The 23731-nt window shown below is 46.2% G+C and overlaps 1 protein-coding gene across 6 annotated transcripts in view; it reads right to left on the bottom strand.

Annotated features, from left to right (window-relative positions):
• The window catches only part of PRR5 (proline rich 5), a 70528-nt gene that overhangs the window by 40161 nt on the left and 6636 nt on the right, over window positions 1–23731 (bottom strand). For all 6 annotated transcript variants that reach the window (XM_083615911.1, XM_083615908.1, XM_083615912.1 and 3 more), the window contains exon 2: window positions 9259–9381. The gene's annotated coding sequence lies outside the window, so the exon portion shown is untranslated. The remainder of the gene's footprint in view (window positions 1–9258; window positions 9382–23731) is intronic.

Here is a 23731-nt window from a genome sequence, read left to right as displayed (position 1 = left end):
ATGATTCTATGAAATTCTAGGATTCCATAAAAGGAGGAGATCTGGCAGTGGCCTCGCCCATTAAGGAACATTACATATAACGTACAACGGTGATGGTGCTCCCAGAAACTGGAATATGTTTAGGAGGAAAGGATCTACTATAGATGGGGCTTCCTATTTTAGCTATGGTTGGCAAATAGACAAAGGATGTATTTTCTGCTGTTTGGATTGATTTTAGTAAATGCACTAATCGAAGTCACAACGCCAGATCGTATCTGTCTATGATCATATATGGCTGAGAGAGAACAAATGACATGTGACCAATGGGCTCAAAGACAGCATAAATACCCCTGGAGACTAACAATAAAACACTTCAGTAAAAAACAAACAAACAAAAACAAAAAACCATTTTGCAAGCTGCAGTACAATAAAGAACAGTAACAAAGCAAACAGTGACTGGTCTCTCATGCGTCATTATTCCAGTATTTGACTGGAAAGAAGTGGTATCCATTGAAATCAGGTTAGCGATAATACAGCCCCTCCAAAACCCAGCGTGGGTAGTTGAGAGGTGATGAACTCTCAAGAAGTATTTATGAAAGTTAGAAACGGAAACCACACCATGTCAAATATAGCCTGGCTCCTTGCTTTCCACATATCATGTGCTAATATTTCCATGACAGCAAGACACAAAACATGCTTAAACCAACTTGCAACTAAAAAAAATCAGAGGACATTTCCCAGCCTCTACCTTTTGCTAATCTGCCTACAACCCCTAGTGGTGCAGCAACAAAACTGCTAGCACATTTGCAAAGCTAAGCAGGCTCTGCTAAGTTTCAAATTAGATGAGGGACTGTGTGTTGAGATCTCAGAGTCCTGAAAGTTCCCAGGGGTTCCAGGCACTTACCCTGAGTTTGGTTTCCTTGGATTGAGTTTGCTGTATGATAAACAGTGGTACCTCAGGTTAAGTATTTAATTCATTCCTGAGTTCCGTTCTTAAGCTGAAACTGTTCTTAACCTGAAGCACCACTTTAGCTAATGGGGCCTCCTGCTGCTGCTGCGGCACAATTTGTTCTCATCCTGAAGCAAAGTTCTTAACCCGAGGTACTATTTCTGGGTTAGCGGAGTCTGTAACCTGAAGCATATGTAACCTGAGGTACCACTGTATGGGTTATGTGAGTTAATGATATATGGTTTATTTATTCATATATACCATCTAGCTTGGGACGCGGGTGGCGCTGTGGGTTAAACCACAGAGCCTAGGACTTGCCGATTGTCTCCCTGTGACAGGGTGAGCTCCCGTTGCTCGGTCCCTGCTCCTGCCCACCTAGCAGTTCAAAAGCACGTCAAAGTGCAAGTAGATAAATACCGGTAGGTACCGCTCCGGCGGGAAGGTAAACGGCATTTCGGTGCGCTGCTCTGGTTCACCAGAAGCAGCTTAGTCATGCTGGCCACATGACCCAGAAGCTGTACACCGGCCCCCTCGGCCAATAAAGCAAGATGAGCACCGCAACCCCAGAGTCGGCCACGACTGGACCTAATGGTCAGGGGTCCCTTTACCTTTACCATCTAGCTTATTTACTCATCTAGATCACCTGAGTCTACAATTGAGGGGCTCACATAATACCCCAAGAGGGTCTTGATTCTCCCACAGCCACAGCCTTGGATCCCAGCAAGAATCAGGCATGACTCTGTTTCCCAGCTGCCCAGCCTACAGCCTGCAGTTCTGCCCAGCCTGCTTCTAGCTTCACACACAACTCTGCTTTTGTTTTTCTAACTAGCGGACAGCTATTCTCTGGTACAGAGCCACTTCCTTTGTTACCTTAATGACCCACACTTTGAAGGCCCTTATGGTCCTTGCCTGGCTAATTCAGCAATTGAATCCCTGCTGGATCCAGGAATGGGGAAGGGATCCAGGCAAACAGCCTACCCCACCCCCAAATTCACAACACCAAGTTCTTTATGGACGAGGCTGGGGCAAGTGAAAATATAGAAAGGAGAGCTAAAGGGGCTGCTTTTGGGACCACCTGATTAGTTAATTTAGAAAAATTATCTCAGAATTGTGCCAGATGCTATTGAATATGACTGTTGGTGATTTCCAAGGTCTGCAGAGTGAGAGACAGATCTGGGAGAAACGTTTTCTGATTCAACCTGAGAAAGGAACTCTTTGGCACTGTGTACCATACCAAGCAATCTCAGCATCACTGAAGCCTCTCTGAAACTAATTTGCTGTTGGTACTTCACTCTGCCAGAATTAAGTCATGCTAACCCATCCCTATCGCCTGCATGCTTAGAGGAAGACGAATAAAATGAATCTGGATCTTGGGAAGACAACGGGTGCTGTGGGTAGATGGTTCCTATGCCTGTTCTGGACAGAGCTATACTCTCTCTAAAGGAGCAGTGACATATCTTGGGGGTAGTCCTGGATTCATCCTTGTCTACCATTGCATTCAGGGATGGCTCTAGGCTACTTCCATTCCAGATGTTATGGAGAAACAGCCGCAGGTCATCAGCGTAACTGGGTCCTTCTGGACAGAAAGAAGAACAAGAGACATTCCAGTTCAACTTGAGGTTTGCTTGAGGAGGACACACTTCCTGGGCTCTAAAGACATGGAGGTGAGGGTGGGGGTGGCAGTGCTCACGTGACCCCCAGTGCCCTTCCATGACATCAATAAGCAGTGAGGGGCTTGAGGAGGTGAATCCACACCTTCCCCTCATTTTCTGTTTTTCTTCTCCAACTGACGCAACACCCCAAGGCTCCTGGAGGCAGCTGAGCATGCTCAGTTCTTCCTGGGTTCTTTGAGGGGGGGGGTGCCCCACTTTGGTTTGTCAACGTTTGGTGTTTCTGCATACCTCGCGCCCTAAGCAGTCATCCTCCTGCATCTTTCTCCTGCCCCTGGGTGCCTTCAAAATTCCACCTCACAGGGAGGGAAATGTGCATGCTTGGCTCTCATTGAGCTTTCGGTTTTTTTCTTTATCGTTTTCTGCCAAGTATGCAGAAATCCCTGCCTAGTCTGGTCCCGTTTCACTGCCTTGATGACAGTTACAGGACCACCAAGTTTGCTATTAGAAGGGATGGTGATAAGGAAGAAGATGATTTAACACTTCAGAAACTCTGTCCAATGTGCAGATACATTTAAACTGATGTATAAGATCAGGGAAAGTTCATCTAATAACAACTGATAATGAAACAGTTGAAACTCCCTGCTCACCTCTGTGCTGTGTAAATTGTTCCTTAGCTTGCCTACCTTGCAGAATGTTAATTGGCTCTCTGAACAGGGCGACCTTGAAGTATCAGCCGGAGAATCACAGAACTGTCTCCTATGCTTATATATGGTGCGGGGCCTGCCATTGCCTGGGAAATCAGAGCTGTGGGTTGTTCAGAACTATACTTTCCCACAGCCCTATTTCACAACTCAAGATTCTTCCTCTTAACTGTCTTGATTTTAAAAACCACACACACAAGTACCCACACGGCAAGATAAAGATAGGCCACGAAAACGGCCTGCCAGAAGGGGATGGAGCCAGAACTTTGGGAGGGAGAATAAAAGGAGCCGTTTCAGAGAGAGGATTCTGATGGGGTGATGGTCTAAGAGAGAGCAGGAGGGAGAGAAAGAGAGTTGGTCCTGGTCTGCGTGTGTAACATCCACCCTGGGCAAATAGCTACAGCTAGAGAAAGGAGTCTCTGAGCTTAGAAAGGAAGACTGTGTTGAGTGTCTTGGGAGAGCATTCAGACAGGAGTTAACCGGAGGGCTGAGTTGGAGCCAGGAGAAGGAGAAGCTGTGAGGATACCGTCTCCTTGGGTCTCCTTCCCGTCAGGAGGGGAGAGATCTTCCAGAAAGAGAAGACTCCCAAACCAGGAAAAAAAGGGGTGCGTGGGGATCCCCTGGGGCTGTTATACTGCCAGAGGTATCTCAGGAGTATGACTGATCAAAGGCTGGGAAACGGACAGAAAGAACCACCTCCTTGTTTAAGAACCAAAGTATTAAGCTGTAACACCTGCACAACAACTAAGTTTAGGAACTGAAGTGAAAGAAGTGGAAGTAAACTTTTGTCTAGGAACCTGTAACATCTAACTGAGGAGTAAAAACTGAATTAAAGCAGCTGACATTTAAAAGAAGCTGTGCATTTATTACCTTGTTTAGAAGCCGGTATCATCCACTAGATTAAGTATAATTATTAATAAGTTAACTGTTTCCTGAAAGAACATTATATCCTGACACATCCTTTGTTTTATCAACTTCGTTCTGTAAACTAAATCTTTCTTTATTGGTTCAGCTCCTGCCTGAGTCTTCAAGGATCTAAGTTTACCCTCACACAAAAACCAAGATATACCTTGTGGTGGTTATACAGGGTCTACAGAGAGGGGATCTGCCTCCCTGCCTCCCTTAGGGAGAGAGGAGGAAAGGGGAATCGGCGAGAGCTACCTCTTCCCTCTCCACACTTTTCTGCTGGTTGGAGGGTCAGGGCATGGTCCCAATTGTGCCAGCAAACAGGACCTCAACCACTAATATTACATTTAACGTTTGCAAGCCTGTTTGCAGAATATGGGATGGTGTTAAAAAGCAGCCACGCCTGAAGTCACCTTTTTATCCTTTGAGCTTCCTGTTATCTCGTTTTCAGCAACCTCCTATGCAAGACCTCAGCTGCTATGTGGTCTTCAGCGCATGAAGGAAATGCAACCCTAACACCTACACACACTTGAAAAGGACATGCCATTCTTGGCACATCCTGTCCTTTTGCTTCCAGGAAAAATGTCTCCTTATTTTGTTTTCAAGTATGAGCAATCTGGACTGCATGTACACTTATGGATTTAAAGGAAGATGAGAGCAGTTCTCAGGGGAGAGGGCTATGGCTGGCTACCAGCTGTGATGGCTCTGCTCTGCCTCCACAGTTTGAGGCAGCCATGTTTCTGAATCCCCGTGACTGGAAACCACAAGTGCTGCTCTTGTGCTCAGATCCTGCCTGCTGGTCTGGTCAGCCACCGTGAGCACAGGATGCTGGACTAGTTGGGCCATGGGCCTGATCCAACAGGCTCTTGTGTTCTTATGCTCATGATCTCCAGATATCGGGTTTAGGGTTTTCTTGTGGAAAATGCCTCCCTCTACTGGAAGGATGGCTTTGAAGCAACTGAGACCCATGGAAAAACCCACACCTTTCAACATGAGAAATTATATACACTTGAATTGTTATAGGCTCTCAGCACCGAGAAAATGAAGAGTACATTTTAATGTATCTCAAGAGTATACTGAGTGTATGAGTCTTCTGGGCCAGATTCAACTAATGTGATGTGTCAGCAGAGGGCAGTGCAAGGACTCCCGCTAGGGCAGAATGAGACCCTGTCATCATATAACACCTCTACTCAAGAGATCTGAACTGGATGCCCATTTGATAACAGGCCAAGTCAAAGGCGTATATAAAGCAACCAGTTTACCTGAGGGATTGCCTTAGCTCAGACATGGCCACTTGACCACTTTAACAGAAACATGGAATCACAGAGTTGGGCTCCACTGGTCATCTAGCCCAAGCCCCGGCAATGCAAAAACTGGCACACTTACAGGTGCCACATAATATTCATTCCATGCTTGTAGGAAGTTAATATTTTAATGTAGCAGCATCTGCACTTTGGAACTCACTGCTTATTGACATCAGACAGGAACCTCCACTGCCTGCTTAAAACAGTTTTGTTTAGGCAAGCCTACGCAGTCATATGGAGTTTACATGTTTTATTTCTTGCTAGCTACTGTTGATTTTAATCACCTTTTGAATATTTTAAATATCTGCTTTTATCAATAAATTTTTTTTCATATTAAGCAGTATGAATTTTGGACACCCACCCACTTTATATGTAAATTTATAGGCCTCTTAACCTGCCATATGACCCTCAAAGAAGCTTAAAATAAAAGCAACCATAAACACAATTTTGATGCAGCAGTATCACAGAAAAAAAAGCTACGGTTTAGAAAAGAAAACCCACTCCTGAGAATGCAGAAACCCGCAAATTGAGCGGATGAGACAAATGTTGGTCGAACAGTAAACAGGGCGCTTCCTGCATGTGCTCTAGAGGGAAGTGAGGGGCAGATGGGGCTCATCTACCTGGGGAGGTGGCACATCTAGGAGAAGGAAAACTCATCCTAAACCTCTGCTACCTTGTGGCCATACCCATTCATGAGTCTGGCCTTCCACCTTAAGTCTCTTCTCCCCTCCCTCATGGCTCCCTGCCCCCATCCCAGTGCACAGGCTTCTCCCACAACACCCTCACTTTCTCCCCCACCCCAGGCTGCCAAATGTCTGGCTGAAAGGCAGCAAGAGTGTTTGCAACTCCGCTGCTTCCCAGAGCCACACTCCAAAGGTCTCCCATTTCTCTTGCTCCTGAGCCTAGTGAAACATTAACAAATGCAATGCTTCCTGTTGTGGAAGCCAGAAAGCGGGGGGGGGGGGGTGGATCTGATAGGCTGGCAAGCAATCCCAGTAACTTCCCACCCCCTCTGCAGATGGCAAAAAGGAAGCCCCGCAGCCTGCAGAGCAGTGCAGGAAGAGAGAGAAGAAGTCTCACATCGCCTAGGTAACCAGGCAACTCTCTATCTTTCTGTGCTGTGTTGCAGCAAAGTATGGGGTGGAGGGGGAGAAACAAAACAGCATTGACGCGCATATGCCACATCAGTTGTGGAAAGCACGCGTGTGTAAATTGGTGCCCTTCTTTTCAAAACGCACAAAAGAGACCAAGAACTGGAGTTCTCACTTCTGTGTATCTAAGAAGGGAAAATATCAAACTGTACGCATGTATTTTTTGGAGGACAACCATTTCAGTATTATCCAGAGCACAGGGTCAAACATGCTGCCCCTTGTGTCCCTTGAAAGCCCCGTCTCCCACTGTCCATACCCTGCAAGAGGAGAGGAGCCTTCTCTGAGCACAGAGTCCCTTGGGATTTAGGCTGCACCCACACCAAACATCCAGAACGCTATCAAGCACCTCACAGAGCTACAATCAATCTCTCTTCCTATGGAACTCTAGGGATTGAGGGCTCTCTTAACAACTTTCAGCAGCCACAACCAACTACAGTTCCCAGAGTTATTTGACATGGCTGTTAAAGTGGCATAATAATGCGTGTATTGTGTCAGTGCAGCCTTGGAACTCTTAGTAAGTCAAGGCCATTTATCTCTTACTGTGAAAATGCCATTTTAGCTTAGAAGTTTTCCAGCTAGGGTCCGGGCAACTGTTGGAAACTTACAGGGATTTCTTAATTAAAAATATCAGTAATGGCAAGTGAAACTCCCTTATAATAATAATTTTATTATTTATACCCCGCCAATCTGGCTGGGTTTCCCCAGCCTTGTAATAGTGTGACAATGAATTCCGCCCTTTGAGAGTAGGTTATAGATTGCCAGTTTAGAATTGGAACAGAAAATAGAGTCTAGGGTCACTATACATAATTCTGTGTCACACTCTGCTCAAGGCAAAGACATGCACACATACACATGTTTTGGGAGGTTACACCATGAAGCAGACGAACACCAAGAAACCTTTGAAAACAACAACTAAGCCCTATTAGGTTTGCACTGCTCATGAAAACTATGAGAAAGATGGAGCTGGTTTCAGGAACCAAAGTCCCTCGGGCAACAAAAAGAATCTTTTCTTAAAGTGTAAAGTACTGTATTTGTTATCCAAAGCAAGCCTCTATTCTGCTTTACAAAAATAAAATAAAAAATTAGCTGTTATCCACTGGCCAAGGCATTCATGCTAGAGGTGAGAGAAAATGGTCTCCCCAAATTATCTGCCCTACCCTACTACAGTATTTTGGTAGTGAAACCGAGGGTGTTACTTGGATTAATATTCTCAGGGAATTTGTGGGCAAGAGGGGTGGAGAATAAATTTTCCAACAGTTTTTTGGGGGAGTGAGACTGTTTAGCAGCAGAAGCAGAAACCACTGTGTCAGCATCCGGCCAAGCTGCATGACCCACAACACCCCAAATCATGTTGGCGTAGTGTAGTGGGGTAGCCAGCAGAAAGAAAGAAAAAGCCACCCGGTGCAGAATTTTTAGAGAATCTGTAGAATGCGGCAGGGCAAAAAAGAAAATTATCTGACATTTTATTCTTCTTTTTTTTTTTTGGCATACCTCCATTCACAACAGTAGTAAATGTTTACATCAGTGTTGTTGTTGTTGTAGTTTGCATACTGCCCTCTACCCACAGGCACAGAGGTCAGGTCTGAGGCAGAGACTGAGGGGCAGCAAACCACACAAAAGTGTTCATTCTGCTATTCCCTAATGCGGGTCTGCCCAACTCATGACCCATCAAGACGGATACAGCCCCCCAGTGACATATACCATGCCCTGCCAACACACACATTCCGGCCCCACATATGCAGCCCCAGGAAAAGAGCCAAAAGAGATTTACTAGCAGGCATCGTGCATTTGCTATATCTGCTCAGCATGGTGAGTCATGAGTTGTGCAGGTGTGTCCTGCTAGCTCAAAAGCAGGAGCTGAGGCATTTTTGAAAGTCAGGCTACATCCTGGACCTTCCTTTCAACCATGCAGGCTGGCTCTTGATATTCTGCTGCTGGAGGCAGCAATGCCTTTTGCCATTCTATTTTCTCCTGGCTGCAACTCCTTTTCCAATTCTGAAGGGAAGAGACTGTCACTCTGCCGCTGGCTTTATGCTGCCCTTAAGATTTTAGGACTACTGCTTTTATTTTATGGGGAATGAATTTGTCGTTTCCTGTAAGCCACCCGGATGACATGTTGTTATTGGGTAGAATACAAAGGCAGAAAGAAAAAAATAGATCAATTCATTCCATTTACAGTGGTACCTCGGGTTACATACGCTTCAGGTTACATACACTTCAGGTTACAGACTCCGCTAACCCAGAAATAGTACCTAGGGTTAAGAACTTTGCTTCAGGGTGAGAACAGAAATCGTGCTCCGGCGGCGCGGCAGCAGCAGGAGGCCCCATTAGCTAAAGTGGTGCTTCAGGTTAAGAACAGTTTCAGGTTAAGAATGGACCTCCGGAACGAATTAAGTACTTAACCCGAGGTACCACTGTATGTACTTGCAACAAGGGCTGCAATCAGGGCAGCTGCTTGCACACTACAGGCCATCATGTCCAAAGGTTTGGGGGCAGGTGGAAAATGGTGCCCCCGAGAGGATTATCATTTTCCTGGAACCCCCAAGACAGAATTCTGCTGCTTACAGAGTTGGGCTGTCCCTGCACAAATACAAAGCTCCTCTCAGGAGCATCACATCTGAATAAACTGCGTCAGAACTTTAAGAAACAACTTACCTGCTGAAGAGTTCAGAGCAAGGGACTGAATTGAAGTGATCAAAAAATGTAGTAGTTCACTATATCCATGTCACAACTGGAGATTTCTGGGAGTCTAAAGAAGTTGCATGAAGCAACGTAGCTCTGCAAGAGAAGATTTAACATGTTACATTGCAGAAAATTCACTTGCTAATGACATACCTTTGAGCCTTTGCCCAACTACTTTGTTTCTGAACCCTGATCAGTAACTCAGCCCAGACCTGCAACCAAAACAACTGTATATCACTTGCCTGTTTACCCCTGCCTCTACCAAGCTCCCTTCTGCTATCGTTTCTCTTGTAATGAATTTTAGACTGCAAGCTCCTTGGGACAGTGATCTGTCCTCTTTCACTCCGTAAGATACTATTAATATTACTTATATGTTGCCAAATACAAAGCATTTCTAGGCAACTTACAAGCACAACTGAAAAGCAACCATAAAGGTAAATGATAAACAATACCCCCCTCCTCATCAAAAACACATCCAGATCCACACCCACCCACTCCAGGTGTTATCACAATCAGTCAAAATGCTGGGAGAAAAGGTACTGCATTTTTCGCCCTATAGGACGCACCGGCCCATAGGACGCACCTAGGTTTTTTTTTGGGGGGGGGGAAATAAAGAAAAAAAAATTATTCCCTCCCCCAGCCGCGGGGCTGGGGCGGGGGAAGCCCGAGCTTTTAAAAACGCATCTACCGTAGTTTTTAGAGGAGAAAAGGATATCTGCCCGAAGCATGGGGCGCTCTGCTTCAGCGTGCCCCGTGCCCCGTGCTCCGGGCAGCAGGCTGCTATCCGCAGCCTAGGGAGCCCTGTGGGAACTCCCGCAGGCTCCCCAGGCTTGCTGATAGCTTCCTGAAGCCTGGAGAGCGAGAGGGGTCGGTGCGCACCGACGCCTCTCGCTCTCCAAGCTTCAGCAAAAGCCTGCATTCACCCCATAGGATGCGCACAGATTTCCCCTTCATTTTTGGAGGGGGAAAAGTGCGTCCTATAGGGCGAAAAATACGGTATGTCTTGACCTGGTGTCAAAAGCATGTGAAAGCTGCTGCCAGGTAGCCTTCCCTGGGTAAAGCATTCCATATACACACCTAATTATTCTGATGTTAACACCACCACCAGCAGCATTTGTGTTATTTTTGAACATTCAAAGCACTTCCTATACATTATCCCAGGGATCATATAGCCATCCTGTAAGGTAGGTTTGAGTTGCTATCCACACATTGCAGCAGTAAGGCTGAGGGTGAGAGAATGTGCCCAAGGCCACAGGAAAGACACAACAAACATTTCCAAATGTACCTGAAAACTAGGTCTACCAGCTTCAACTCACAGTTGAGGAATCTCTGGTCTGTGGCTCAAATTAGACCAGCCAGCAGTTCCAGTTTTCCCCCAAGGACCACCTATATGACATCAGGTGTGAGGCAGGTACAGTACAGTAACAGCTGCAAAGGAACAACCGGGAGCGTTAGAGCGCATTCTTGATTCTTCCTTTGCCAGCATGGCTTACATCTGTGATGGTTAAATTTGGCATAAAATACAAGCCCTGCTAGGTTCAGCTACATTCAATTTCGATCCAACAAAGTGAAATTCAAAAGTAGACCCACTAATATCCATCAACAGACTCACTGTCCCCAGGGCAGAAATCAGTGGTTGCATCTAATGTTAGTCCTGCTCAAAGCAGACCTACTGAAAACAATGGGCATAAGTAACTTAGGCCCATTAGCCACAATGGCTCAATCCTGAGCACAGATCTAGAAATCCCAAGGGTTTTACTCTGGCATTAATGTGGGACAGAAACTTTTCCAGGTTAGCTGCAAAGGACACCCTCTCCTTTTCAGGGACTGCAGAGAAGAAGAAATGGCCTTGAAGAAGATGCTTTCCTCACATCCACTCTCCTCCCACTATAGGCAAGGGGTCTGGAATTCAATCTACTAGAGCACCTCCACAAGACTGCCATTAGCTGAGCAGCTGCACACTTAGTCTATGGAGCAGATGGCGCAAAATTTCTGTGATCTCTCCCCACCCTCCACGTTACTTGGACTTAGGCATGCACAAAAGAGCTAAAGAAATCCTTTCCTGGGGTCTTGTGCATTAGAAGCAGCAGCAACAACAACAGGTCTCTAGGATGACAGATTTACCATCAAACAGCTGTTTTGGTGATGTCAAGCCTGCCAGATTTGTGACAAGAACCATGGATGTTCAACTAAAACACAGTGAAGCACAGTTGTTGAAGGAACAACTGAATATCATCAGCTGACACTCAAGCAGTAACTGAGTTGACAGTAAGAAAGCTGATAATATCAGACCCACTGCTGACAAAACTTGTATTTTTTTAAAGGCCACTTCCCAGCATCCCATCACGCTTCAGGAGGATAGAGTCCTGCACATAAACAGGCAAGGTTATGAAGACAGAGATAAGCTTATATTTTCAAATTCTGGGCTCTCCCAATGCTAAGGGAAAAGGTTGGCCTCCACCTCAGCTGTGTCCCTGAATGCAGCTCACTCATTCACTCATGGAGCAAAAAGATGTATTTGAGGAGAGCTTTGTTGTGAGGAACTTCCAACCTAGTGCCAGGGAACCTGGCCTTCACTGGCAGATCTGCCAGTGCAGACATAGGCAAACTCGGCCCTCCAGATGTTTTGGGATTACAACTCCCAACATCCCTAGCTAACAGGGCCAGTGGTCAGGGATGATGGAAACTGTAGTCTCAAAACATCTGGAGGGCCGAGTTTGCCTGTGCCTGTGCCAGTGTATTGGTAGACATGGACTGTCACATCTGCTTGAAGGTTGGTTACAAGCTGTATCTTCTGTGCAGGAGAATCCCTGGGCTGTTGTAATGATCTCAGGCAGGCAAGCAGGTCTCTGGCAGTTTTATGTACGTTTATTTACAATTTACATCCAGAGAGTGGTGCCAGACCTGCCGCCATTAGCTACAAGTTGGCCACTCTAAGTCTCCGTCCCATCACAACATGTAGGGCACCAAAGTCCAGTCCTTCCTCTTTTGTACTTCCGTTGCATCTTAACCCTTTCGGTTCTTTTGGTTTGAAGAGAAGGTGGGTGAACTCCCCCCACCACCCCCCGCTATCAAATGACAATTCCTCCAATTGCTGTCTCCCTCCTGGTTGCATAGCAACCCCCTCAATGTCTTCTATCTCCTCCCCTTCCTCTGCCTGTGAGCTCTCCAAGTCTGGGAACACTTGTTAAACGGGGGCTGAACTATCCCACTCCTGCTCTGACTGTGGCTGCAAACTCTCGCTTCCAGAGTCAGACTCTGTCTCCCTTTGTACAGGCATCCCTTCATCTCGAGACTGTCTCTTCCCAGGTATTCAAGTCAAACACGTCCCTGACAGCTGTTAAGGATATGCAAAAGGGAGTCTGAACTGAAGGCAGGAAAGGGGGCTAGTGCTGGTGGCTTGTGGAAGTCAGCTGGTAGTTCATTACCCCTCATATCAGCAGAGTCCTCAGATATTTCCTGCTCCCAACAGACAGCTTCTTCCAGAGTCCCCGGTTAAGGGGAAACTCCTCTCCCACACAGTTCAAAGTAGCAAAGTCTTTAATGTCTCCAGACACAAGATAAAACTAAGCACTGCTATCTCCTAGATACGGTTCTTCTGGCCTTCGAAGTAAAGATACATATGTACAAAGAGAGCCACTAACACTATCAACATGCTAGCTAATGCTGTGTAAATCATGCAGCCTCTTCCCTTGACTCTCCCAGATTCAGAGTCAGATCCTGACAGCAAACAGGATAGCAAAAGGGCCTGAAGCAGGGCAGGGACAACAGGAGAGGACGCACATAAGGAAAGCAATGCCCTGGAGACTATTATACCTGTCTCTACACATAGGCATATTTCCTGAACCAATGGGAGGGCGAATGACTCAGCAAGTCATACACTCAACCTCACTGGTGTTGCTATGGTAACCCAGTGCCCCTGGCACCCTTATCTCAGAATACCCAGATGTGGAGGATGTGCTCCTCAAGTCATGAGACCAAGCACTGTGTAGGTCAACCCACTGTCCTCATGACACCAACAGATGGCTACACAGAAGACACAACAGATTGGCTGGAACAGCTGCCAATAAACTAAAGAGGCATCAATGTCATGGACTGGCTGGATGCAGAGGAGTTGGGGGGGACCAGCTGGGGATTCCCTAAGGGAACCCCCAGGGGAAGAAGGCTTAGAGCCAAGGGGTGACAGTTAGTGGTCAGAGGGAGAAGAGGGGGCAGACTGGGAGAAGAGGGGGCAGAAGAGGTAAACAGGTGAGCAGGAAGAGGCTGGGGAATGGAGAAGTCCTGACTCAGAGGCAGATGAGGACGGGGGCCAGGAGACCGAGAAGCGGCTGAAGAAATCAGGGAGTCTCCCCCTCCTGCTGCAAACAGCTCACCTCTGCCCTGGTCTCACAGAACATTCAAAGGAACAAGGGCAGAGCAAAAAGAGACAGAGCAAAAAGGGCAGAGCAAAAAGATGAAGGGTCCTGAGATTGCTTGGGAAGGATGGGGGGGGAGTCTTAGGAAGCGTTGGGAAGGCTCCTAGCAAATGCTTCACTGGGGCAAGACCTACTGGAAAGAGGTGCTGGGGTCTCCAGGTCTGCACTGTTTTGGTTGCTTTCAATAAAGAGTTAAGTTTCCAGACACTGGTGTTTTTATTGCTGACTTGCTCCTGACTCCAGCTGCTGACAATCAAGGACTTTCACAGTAATATCATAGTGTCAGACCAAAGATCACGACCCTGGCTGTGTTTGTTTGCATGGAGCAGCTTCTAAGGGAAAGGGGGGCTGAGCAAGGAAAGCAGGCTTCTTGACCCAGCAGTGGGGAACCACTGACCCACAGGCCTAACAAGACTGTTTTGGCCAAGCCGCATCCACCAGCCCTATTCCAGTTGAAATATTCCATGCTGTGCCTTTGGCTGCATGGTTTGAGGGACGTGGGTGGCGCTGTGGGTAAAACCTCAGCGCCTAGGACTTGCCGATCGTCAGGTCGGCGGTTTGAATCCCCGCGGCGGGGTGCGCTCCTGTAGCTCGGTCCCAGCGCCTGCCAACCTAGCAGTTCGAAAGCACCCCCGGGTGCAAGCAGATAAATAGGGACCGCTTACTAGCGGGAAGGTAAACGGCGTTTCTGTGTGCTGCGCTGGCTCGCCAGATGCAGCTTGTCACGCTGGCCACGTGACCCGGAAGTGTCTGCGGACAGCGCTGGCTCCCGGCCTATAGAGTGAGATGAGCGCACAACCCTAGAGTCTGTCAAGACTGGCCCGTACGGGCAGGGGTACCTTTACCTTTACTTTACTTGATTTCAAAGGAAAATGGACAGAGGAAGACTGTCCACCTGCCAACATTGGCCTGCAAAGGTAGCAGATGCAGGGACCTGGATGCAGAAAATTTGAAGGCAGTGAGGGGGAAATGAGCCTGCAACTATATGGACTGTTGCAACACTCCCATGTAAGCTACCAGAGAACAATCAGCTGAGAGGGCTCTCATTGGCTTTAATATAGTCCCATGGAAAATCCCCATGTTAAACCATTTCACCAATACACATTTAGGCATTCTCATTTCGGGGTCAATTAAACCATTATACTTAACATTTCTGTGTCTGCATGTTCTTTTTTTGTTATTATTTCTTTTTCCTTCTCTATTCCTGCCCGCCCCCCCCCCCCACGCCACACCTTTCTGGGTTTTTTGTATAAAAGTCTTGGTTTGGTTATTTCTCTCTATAAACCTTAATAAAATTTATTTTAAAAAAACAAAAGAGGGTGTTTAGTATGAAGATAAGAGAAAATGTGAAGCGTTATTTTCTTCTGTGCATAAGCTTGAGTAAGCCATCATTTTTATTTTGTTAGTTCACCTCCCGTTATTAATATACAGTGGGTTCATTTAATAATGTAAGGCTTCTTAAATAATTCTTCAGTGGGTAATCATTACCATTTAATGTGCCTCACATTCCAAGTCTTGGAATATGAAACACGGAGGCTCAGCTGATAACGGCTCTCTGCATAGTCTTTGCCTGCATAGTCCTTTGAATCTTTTTACACCAGTTATGGTCTATATTTTGCATTCCTGCAGGCACCGCTGCCCCAAGCAGAGAGCAGAATTGACAAAGGCATTTTAAAGGTTTCCATTAATTGAAGACAGTTCTATTTCTACGCCATGCTCCCTGTGGGCTGCGCATGCCAAGTGGCTCAAGCACCACAAGCTCCGGGCAAGCCGCGCGCCCCAAGTGCCACATGCACAACATTGGGAAGAGCCAGGGCCTCTTTCCCCAGCAGCCGCACGTAGGCCCAGCAAAGTCCGTCACAGGCAGCGGAATATTGAGGTTGCCCGGCCCCCTCCAAAGAAAGATGGGGGGCTTTCACACACACCCCAATGTTGCCCCTGCCCCCTGTGCTTGAATATAGGTCCGCTTCTCCCAAGGAGCAAGCCTTTAAGTGTGACAGACCCTCCCATGTAGAACTCCTTGCCAACAGAGGTCCAGCAGAAATCATCCTTGCCATTTCTGAGGCACCTTTTGAAAACTACTGTATTTTTCACTCTATAGGACGCACTTTTTCCCCTCCAAAAATTGAGGGCAAATGTGTGTGTGTCCTATGGGGCGAATGCAGGCTCCTTGGCTTCAGCGATAGCAACCCTAAGCCTCTGAAGCGCAGAGGGAGTGCTCCCTCCGCACTCCGGAGGTTTCGCATTGCTTTCTCTGAAGCCTGGAGGGCGAGAGGCGTCAGTGCGCACCGACCCCTCTCGCTCTCCAGGCATCAGGGATAGCCGCCTGAAGGCCTTCAGAGTGCAGCGCAAGTTCCCGCTGCGTTCTGGAGGCTTCAGGTTCCTTTCACTGAAGCCAGGAGAGTCTTGCTCTCCCGGCTTCAGCAAAAGGAACCCGAAGCCTGAGGAGCGCAGCAGGAACTTGCGCTGTGCTCGGAAGGCTTCAAGGATAGCCGCCCGCAGTCCCTCTGGCAGGGAGAGGTTGCGCAGGGCTACAGAGGAAGCCAAAACAGTGAGCGGGATCCATCCCGCTTGCTGCCTTGGCTTGTGCCATAGCCTCATGCAACCCCTCCGGCAAGAGCGAAAAATACGGTATTATTTAGACAGGTGTTTGAAAGACAAAATTGTTTTTGTCAACCAGTAGTTACGGATGCTTTAATTTATCTTATTGTAATGTTTTGTTTTTATGTTGCGTACTGCTTTGCTGTATTTTTATGGAAGGGCAATATAATTATTTCTTTTAAATTTACATTATCAATTATTTTAATTATGTTATTTTTTAAACAATCCTTCTCGCATATTGTTCTTTACACATATAATTCTGACAAAGGAGATTTCCCATGACTTTTCACAATAAAGAGGCAATAGTGACCAAGCCCATAAACTAACATGCATCTAGCTACCTTAATTAACAAGTATAAATGCTCGCATGTGAAAAACCCAGCTACGGGCATGGAAAAGATGAGCAAATGCACTTATCTTTGCAGAGGATCTATTCACCTTCACCCGTGTTATCTTTCCATCTCTTCTGACTTTCATGGAGGTGCAAACACTATGAACACTTTCATAACACATGAAAAAACCCTGGAAAGTTGCCAAGTTAGTTACCACAAAGGCCTGTTTAAAAATAGTCACACATGCTGGAGACTTTACTGAGAAACCTGCAATGTTTGCAGAGGTAAAACTGCAGCTGCAATTATTGAAAACCCGATGAGAGAATAAAATATGCAATGACTATAGACCCTGGAAGAATTAAACCCTGTAGGAATGTGGTCCTGGATTTATGCCCCTCTGTTGAATTTTTTGCCATATAACCTTTGCCCTGTAACCTCATAATTTCAATTTTAACCAAAGCCACACATTGCTAGCTTTGCTTGCTGAGAAGTTTGCAGAATGCTCAAAGTTTCTGTCAAGCACACAAGGTATCTTAGAATAAATTAGACAAAACAGATTATTGTATTGCTTTTACCCCCACCCCACCCTGCTTCCCCAAACCCTTGTCTTGGCTACAGGTGGCAAAACCACTGGTTGAGAAACTGGGTGCCTGTTAGGAAACATGCTTCTCTCAACTTTCAAACTGTGGTTTATTGTCAAGGTGATCGGTCAACATGGGAGACATGCATTTCTACTGGCTGTGCACTCCAGGAGCATACAGTGGTACCTTGGTTTAAGAACAGCTTAGTTTATGAACAACTTGGATTAAGAATGCTGCAAACCCGGAAGTAGGTGTTTTGGTTTGTGAACTTTGCCGTGGAATAAGAACATGTTCCACTTCCTGTTGAGTGTGTTCCATTTGTAAATTGAGTCCCCCACTGCTATGGGAAAGCACGCCTTGGTTTAAGAACGCTTTGGTTTAAGAATGGACTTCCGGAACGGATTAAGTTCATAAACCAAGGTACCGCTGTATTGGGTTACTGGAGAAATCACAAGGGAGCAGTGCTCACAGAGAAGTGTGATTCACAAAGGAGGTTGCCATTACAGATTAACCAGGCCATTAGCTCTCATACATAGTAAGAACAGCATTCGCTATGTGTAAAACACAAGAATCTGGCCAGGGGAATCTGAAGATAGTCACGTCCAGTCAGGAATAGGAGTGGCAGTTCAGGTTTCTTTAATTCTAGTCTCCTACGCTGTGGGGTAAATCTGAAACCAAAGAAACTTTAAAGCAACAGATTACAATATGGCACGGGGGGAATTTGCTCTTCAAGGTCACAAGTCCACCTGAGCACACCCAAGGGTCTGCGTGTGCATAAAAGCTTGGCCAATGGAACTGGGGCTATAAAACAAACCACCCACAAATGGCCTTTTGATTTGGAAGAGAAACCCGTAGAAAACCAGATCAATCTGCAGCTCAGCTAGCTATGTGAATGGGTAAAAAAGTCCTATTCATAGGCTCAGCACATACAGCAGTCACACCAGTTCCTACTAATATTGTCTTGCAGGTCAAAGCATTACCTGGCAGTGAATTTATTCTGCTACAGGGATGATGCCAGGGCAGAATTCCCAGGGATAGGCTCATTTTGCAAAGATGCATTTAGTTTATGGTCAGACCCCAGAGCCCTCTGTACACAGAGAGTAGAGAACAGATGTGTTACATTAGTTCCTACCATCTGCACACAGTGTAAAGCCACTGGATTGGCCAGGCCAGGTATAAATACTGGGTGCCTACCTTTCTGCCCTTGCCTACTCAACGGATCCATATCCTCCCTCGCTTTGCACTTCAGACTCTAGCTTCCAGCTGAAGCCACTGATCTCTAGCTAGAGAAATATATCCACCTTCCACCCATGGCATACAGTGGTACTTCAGGTTATAGACACGTCAGGTTACAGACTCCGCTAACCCAGAGATAGTGCTTCAGGTTAAGAACAGAAATTGTGCTCCGGCGGCGCGGCAGCAGCAGGAGGCCCCATTAGCTAAAGTGGTGCTTCAGGTTAAGAACAGTTTCAGGTTAAGAACAGGCCTCCGGAACGAATTAAGTTCTTAACCCGAGGTACCACTGTATTTGCAAAGAGAAAGAAACACCAGTTTTAATACTGGGTATTTATGGCTTCCTTGAATAATGATACTTGCATTTCTGTACTGAATTTCCCAGGAAATTCCAAAGTCAATGAAATAAGAATATTGAGGGGTCCATTCAAGGGGTTCAGCTTCTTAAGGAAGACTGGACCTTCAGAGAGAGTGTACCTTTTAAGGCTCAAACCGGTCGGGAAATGAACAGAGACCAGACCAGGATATACGAAAGCAAAGCGGCTATAAGCCTGATCTTTATTAAAGCTGTTGCAACAGGGTGCTCCCCCCGCCCCCACGCACACAGGAGAGAGGAGGAGGACCCAGAGCAAAGGTGTGCAACCCCTTATATAGACTTTGAAATTGCCCACCCCTGTAGCTCAATACCACCCCCCAGATACATCATACCTACAGCATAGAAGGGATGTAGCCCAAGACCACCTTCTTAATACATCAGAGAAGGAGCGGACTACAACAGAAATATGAGCGCATTTTCTTCTTCTTCTTCTCCTGTCTGCTAGATTACCTGATTGGATTACCTGGGCATCCTGGCCACTCTTTTGTTACGATAACTACTCAACTCCTATATCCAGGTCACAGGCTCACCCTATTCATATCTGAAATGTGCCCTTGAGAGAGGATTTGTGAGCAAAGAGACAATGGGGAGCCTCCCCATTTCCTTCGACCTTGCAGAGAAATATTTGAGGTGAATTTGGAAGAGAGAAAATGGTTTCAGGACTTTTCTGTGGGTTTCAGACATGTGGTTTACATATTCGCATGTGTTTGCTTGGTACATTTATGAACATCTACTTTATATATAAAGGTAAAGGGACCCCTGACCATTAGGTCCAGTCGTGACCGACTCTGGGGTTGCGGCGCTCATCTCACTTTATTGGCCGAGGGAGCCGGCGTACAGCTTCCGGGTCACGTGGCCAGCATGACTAAGCTGCTTCTGGTGAACCAGAGCAGCGCACGGAAACACCGTTTACCATCCCGCCAGAGCGGTACCTATTTATCTACTTGCACTTTGACGTGCTTTTGAACTGCTAGGTTGGCAGGAGCAGGGACCGAGCAACGGGAGCTCACCCCATCGCGGGGATTCGAACCGCCGACCTTCTGATCGGCAAGTCCTAGGCTCTGTAGTTTAACCCACAGTGCCATCCGTGTCCCTACTTTATATATATAAGACCTTAAAATTCTTATAACACCAACAAGCTTTTGTGGGCAGAAAAACAGCATACAAGGTAGCTCTTCCATTTAACACTTAAAAGGCCACACGTGCTGACAAAGGAAAACATCTACCTTTGCGTATTCCTCAAAGTAAGTGATAGCACTGTGCCCTCAACAGGATAGCGGAAAGAGATAAAGCATTTGTGGTTTTGGACTATCAGCTCTAAAAGGATTAACCAGTGTGCTACAAATTAGACAGCCAAAACACTGTTGTAGCAAACAGCATTGATTAATGTGCATGTCTGAACCTCTGAGACGTAATGGAACGGCAGGCTTCAGGGCTGGTAAGACCTGAGTTCAAATCCTCCCTCACACGTGGAGATCCTTCGGGTGACATTCACCAATTCACTTCCTCTCCACCAAACATCTATCACAAGGTTGTTGTAAGGCTAAAATGGGAGTGGGGACATGTATAACATCAGCAGCTTATATAATGAAGAACAGGATAAAAACGCAATAAACCAACCAGCCTTAATAAAAGGCGAGTTATTATCATCACGCTCTAGGGCACAAGTCTCCAAGATCGCTGCCTGCGCTGAACAAATTTCCCAGCCCTAATTTAAGACAGAGGACGAGATGGTTGGACAGTGTTCTCGAAGCTACAAACATGAGTCTGACCAAACTGCGGGAGACAGTGGAAGACAGAAGTGCCTGGCGTGCTCTGGTCCAGGGGGTCACAAAGAGTCGGACACGACTAAACGACTAAACAACAACAACAATTTAAGTACTGTATTTTTTGCACCATAACACTCACTTTTTTCCTCCTAGAAAGTAAGGGGAAATGTCTGTGCATGTTATGGAGCGAATGCCTACGGGTGGCAGGGGGGATCTGCTGCAGTCGTGAGCAGAGGATCCATGGTTCCCCTTCCTTCCCTCCTCCGTGGCTCACTTTGAAACAGCAAAGCGGGAGAAGAGCTGCGGAGTGGGGAGGAGAGAGGGACAGAGAGCCTGCTTCTTTAAAGGAGCAAAGCGGGAGGGGAGAGGAGCCTTCTCCCCTTATACCCCTCTCCTGCATTATTAGCAGCATCCTTCTCCACACACCCCACGCGTGTTCCTTGTCCCTTGAGTGCTTTTCCTTCCTTCCCCACTTAAAACGTGGTTACAAAGCACGGATCCACATGGATCCTCAGGATTTTTGCATTGGGCTACTCCAAACTGACTGTCAGATCACATGTCTGTGGCCACAGCATGAACCACAAAAATCATATATCCACTGTTTCGTTTAGAATATTTTTTTTCTTGTTTTCCTCCTCTAAAAACTACGTGCGTGTTATGGTCTGGTGCGTGTTATAGAGCGAAAAATACGGTATATTTCAGAAAGATCCTCCCTCTCTGTATCAGCTAAGAGTAAGACAACAAAGCAATTTGCTACTGCTAAGATGACAAATGCAAACCATCTGTTTAGACTCTCTTGAATTTACAATATTTCAGGTTATACTAACAGGCATTTTTATAAAACTGTAACACTGAGGCAATTTATTTCTGTGTTTGTTTTTCCACCTTAGTGATGAATGACTGTTTAGTTGTACAAGACTTTTATAAGTCCTCCCCAGCTAAGTTTGTAGAGATGCAGAATTACCAGTACAAATAGGGATTTCACTGTACATCAGCTGTCTGTTGAATTATGGAAAGGGGAAAATAAGAGTGGAAGAAGCAAACTTAGCTCAATAACATAAATGTAGAGATGAATAATGCTGATCTCTTCAGTTCATGGGGTTGTTGAAAGAGAATTGTCTTTATATGTGCAAATCTAAACTGAGACATGGTAGTCAAAGAGCTTGAATCATAGCTATTGAGCCGAATTCATTTGATGAGAATGGCTATTAAATAATATTTTAGTGACTAGCAGCTCAACATCATACATGTTTACAGTCATCCCTCGGGTTACAGACGCTTCAGGTTGCACATTTCCGGGTTGCGCACCACGCTGAACTCGGAAGTACTGGAACAGGTTACTTCCGGGTTTCGGCGCTCGCACATGTGCAGAAGCACTAAATAACGCTTTGCGCATAAGCACCAAATCGCGACCCGCACGTGCGCAGATGCCGCGCTGCGGGTTGCGAACGTGCCTCCCACACAGATCACGTTCGCAACCCGAGTGTCCACTGTACTTGCAAGTAAGGTGGATAAAAATCAATGATTTAAAAAATAAATTTTAAAAATCGGATTTTTAATCTTCATTCAAGCTATCCTAAGTTCTATTAGCCATCTTAAGACAGATGGAACAAAAGCTGATCACAACAACTGGCAAGCAAGCATCAAAGCGGAATAGCCAGTCGCCCCCGCCCCCCTCCTGAGCATCCCTGCTCTCTACAGTCATAAATGGAGGCTCTGCTCCAGAACTTGGGAGGTCAGGTGGATGGAAACTGGAGACAGGACCTTTTGAATGAGGACACCCCAGCATCAGAAAACTGCACTCTCCCCAGGGCTGTTTCCACGGAAAAGCAGGCACCAGCTCAAGGCCTCTTAATTTGCCCAAGCTCTTAAGAAACAGCAATTGTGAATTTTTACGGCTCTTCCTTATCTTAAATTTCTTGCATTTCTTTTATTGCTCCTTTACTATTAACTGTAATAATGGTCATTATCAACTGTGCCATTGTAAGCTGCCACCATAGGCACTTCTAAAATCTGAATGTGGGATATAAATATTTAAAGTAACCATTAAAATAAAGTTTGTGGGGGAGAAGTCGTTGGATAAATTTACCCTCCCCCTTTAATCATACGTATATTTACGCCAAGCAAAGTCTAATAGGAGGGGAGGAATTCAACCTAGTTATTCTAGCAGAGGAAGGCTCCAGACAGCTATGAAGCATGTTCTCCAATTTAGCTGTCAGGTTGCATTTAGCATTCAGTGCTGGTCCTAGAGATTTTGCCTGCCTGAAAATGTAAATGCAAATTAATTTGGATTGGTGGCTTAGAACGAGCAGTGAAATATACTTATAACCACAATTCTCTCTTTCAAATCGCTACACCCACAAACCTTTCCACCTACAAAGCAAAATTCCAAAAAATGATTGAACAAGGACCAGATGATTTTTGAACAAGCCAGCCCTTATTTGCAACTGGAATCTGCAGCAGCCTTCAGCAGGCTCTCTGGCTCTCAAAGGGCAGCTCGGATAGGATTGCATCTGTCTTTAAAACAAAACACGGGTGAATTTCTCAGTTGGTTCAGGTTTTCACAAGTGACACTAAAATATTTAATGGTCTTTGTACACTTTGCAAAGCCAGGCATGCAGATTCTCCACTTAATTTTTGGAAATGTATCACCTAGCAGGGAAAGTCACATCATATTCAGATTCTAAGGCAGGGATAGGCAACCTAAGGCCCGGGGGCCAGATGCGGCCCAATCGCCTTCTAAATCCAGCCCGCGGACGATCCAGGAATCAGTGTGTTTTTACATGAGTAGAATGTGTCCTTTTATTTAAAATGCATCTCTGGATTATTTGTGGGGCATAGGAACTTGTTCATCCCCCCCCCCTTCAAAATATAGTCCGGCCCCCCACATGGTCTGAGGGATGGTGGACCGGCCCCCTGCTGAAAAAGGTTGCTGACCCCTGTTCTAAGGGCATCTGCGATTGCCAATGAGCTCCTTCTGTAGCAATACCCAGAGGCATTCTGGGGAAATGAAGGCGGCGCTTGGCTACAGAGTCTCAACCGTGGTTTCAGCCTGAAGCAAGCCTGGCCTCCTGGCAAATACATTGTTTAAAAGCATTTGTTTAATTTCCAGAAGCCTCCCAGGTATCAAGGTCTCCTT

This window comes from Podarcis filfolensis (genome assembly GCF_964270895.1).
Source record: "Podarcis filfolensis genome assembly, chromosome: 5".
In the NCBI taxonomy this organism is placed as follows: domain Eukaryota; kingdom Metazoa; phylum Chordata; class Lepidosauria; order Squamata; family Lacertidae; genus Podarcis; species Podarcis filfolensis.
This window is presented reverse-complemented; position numbering and strand designations above follow the sequence as displayed.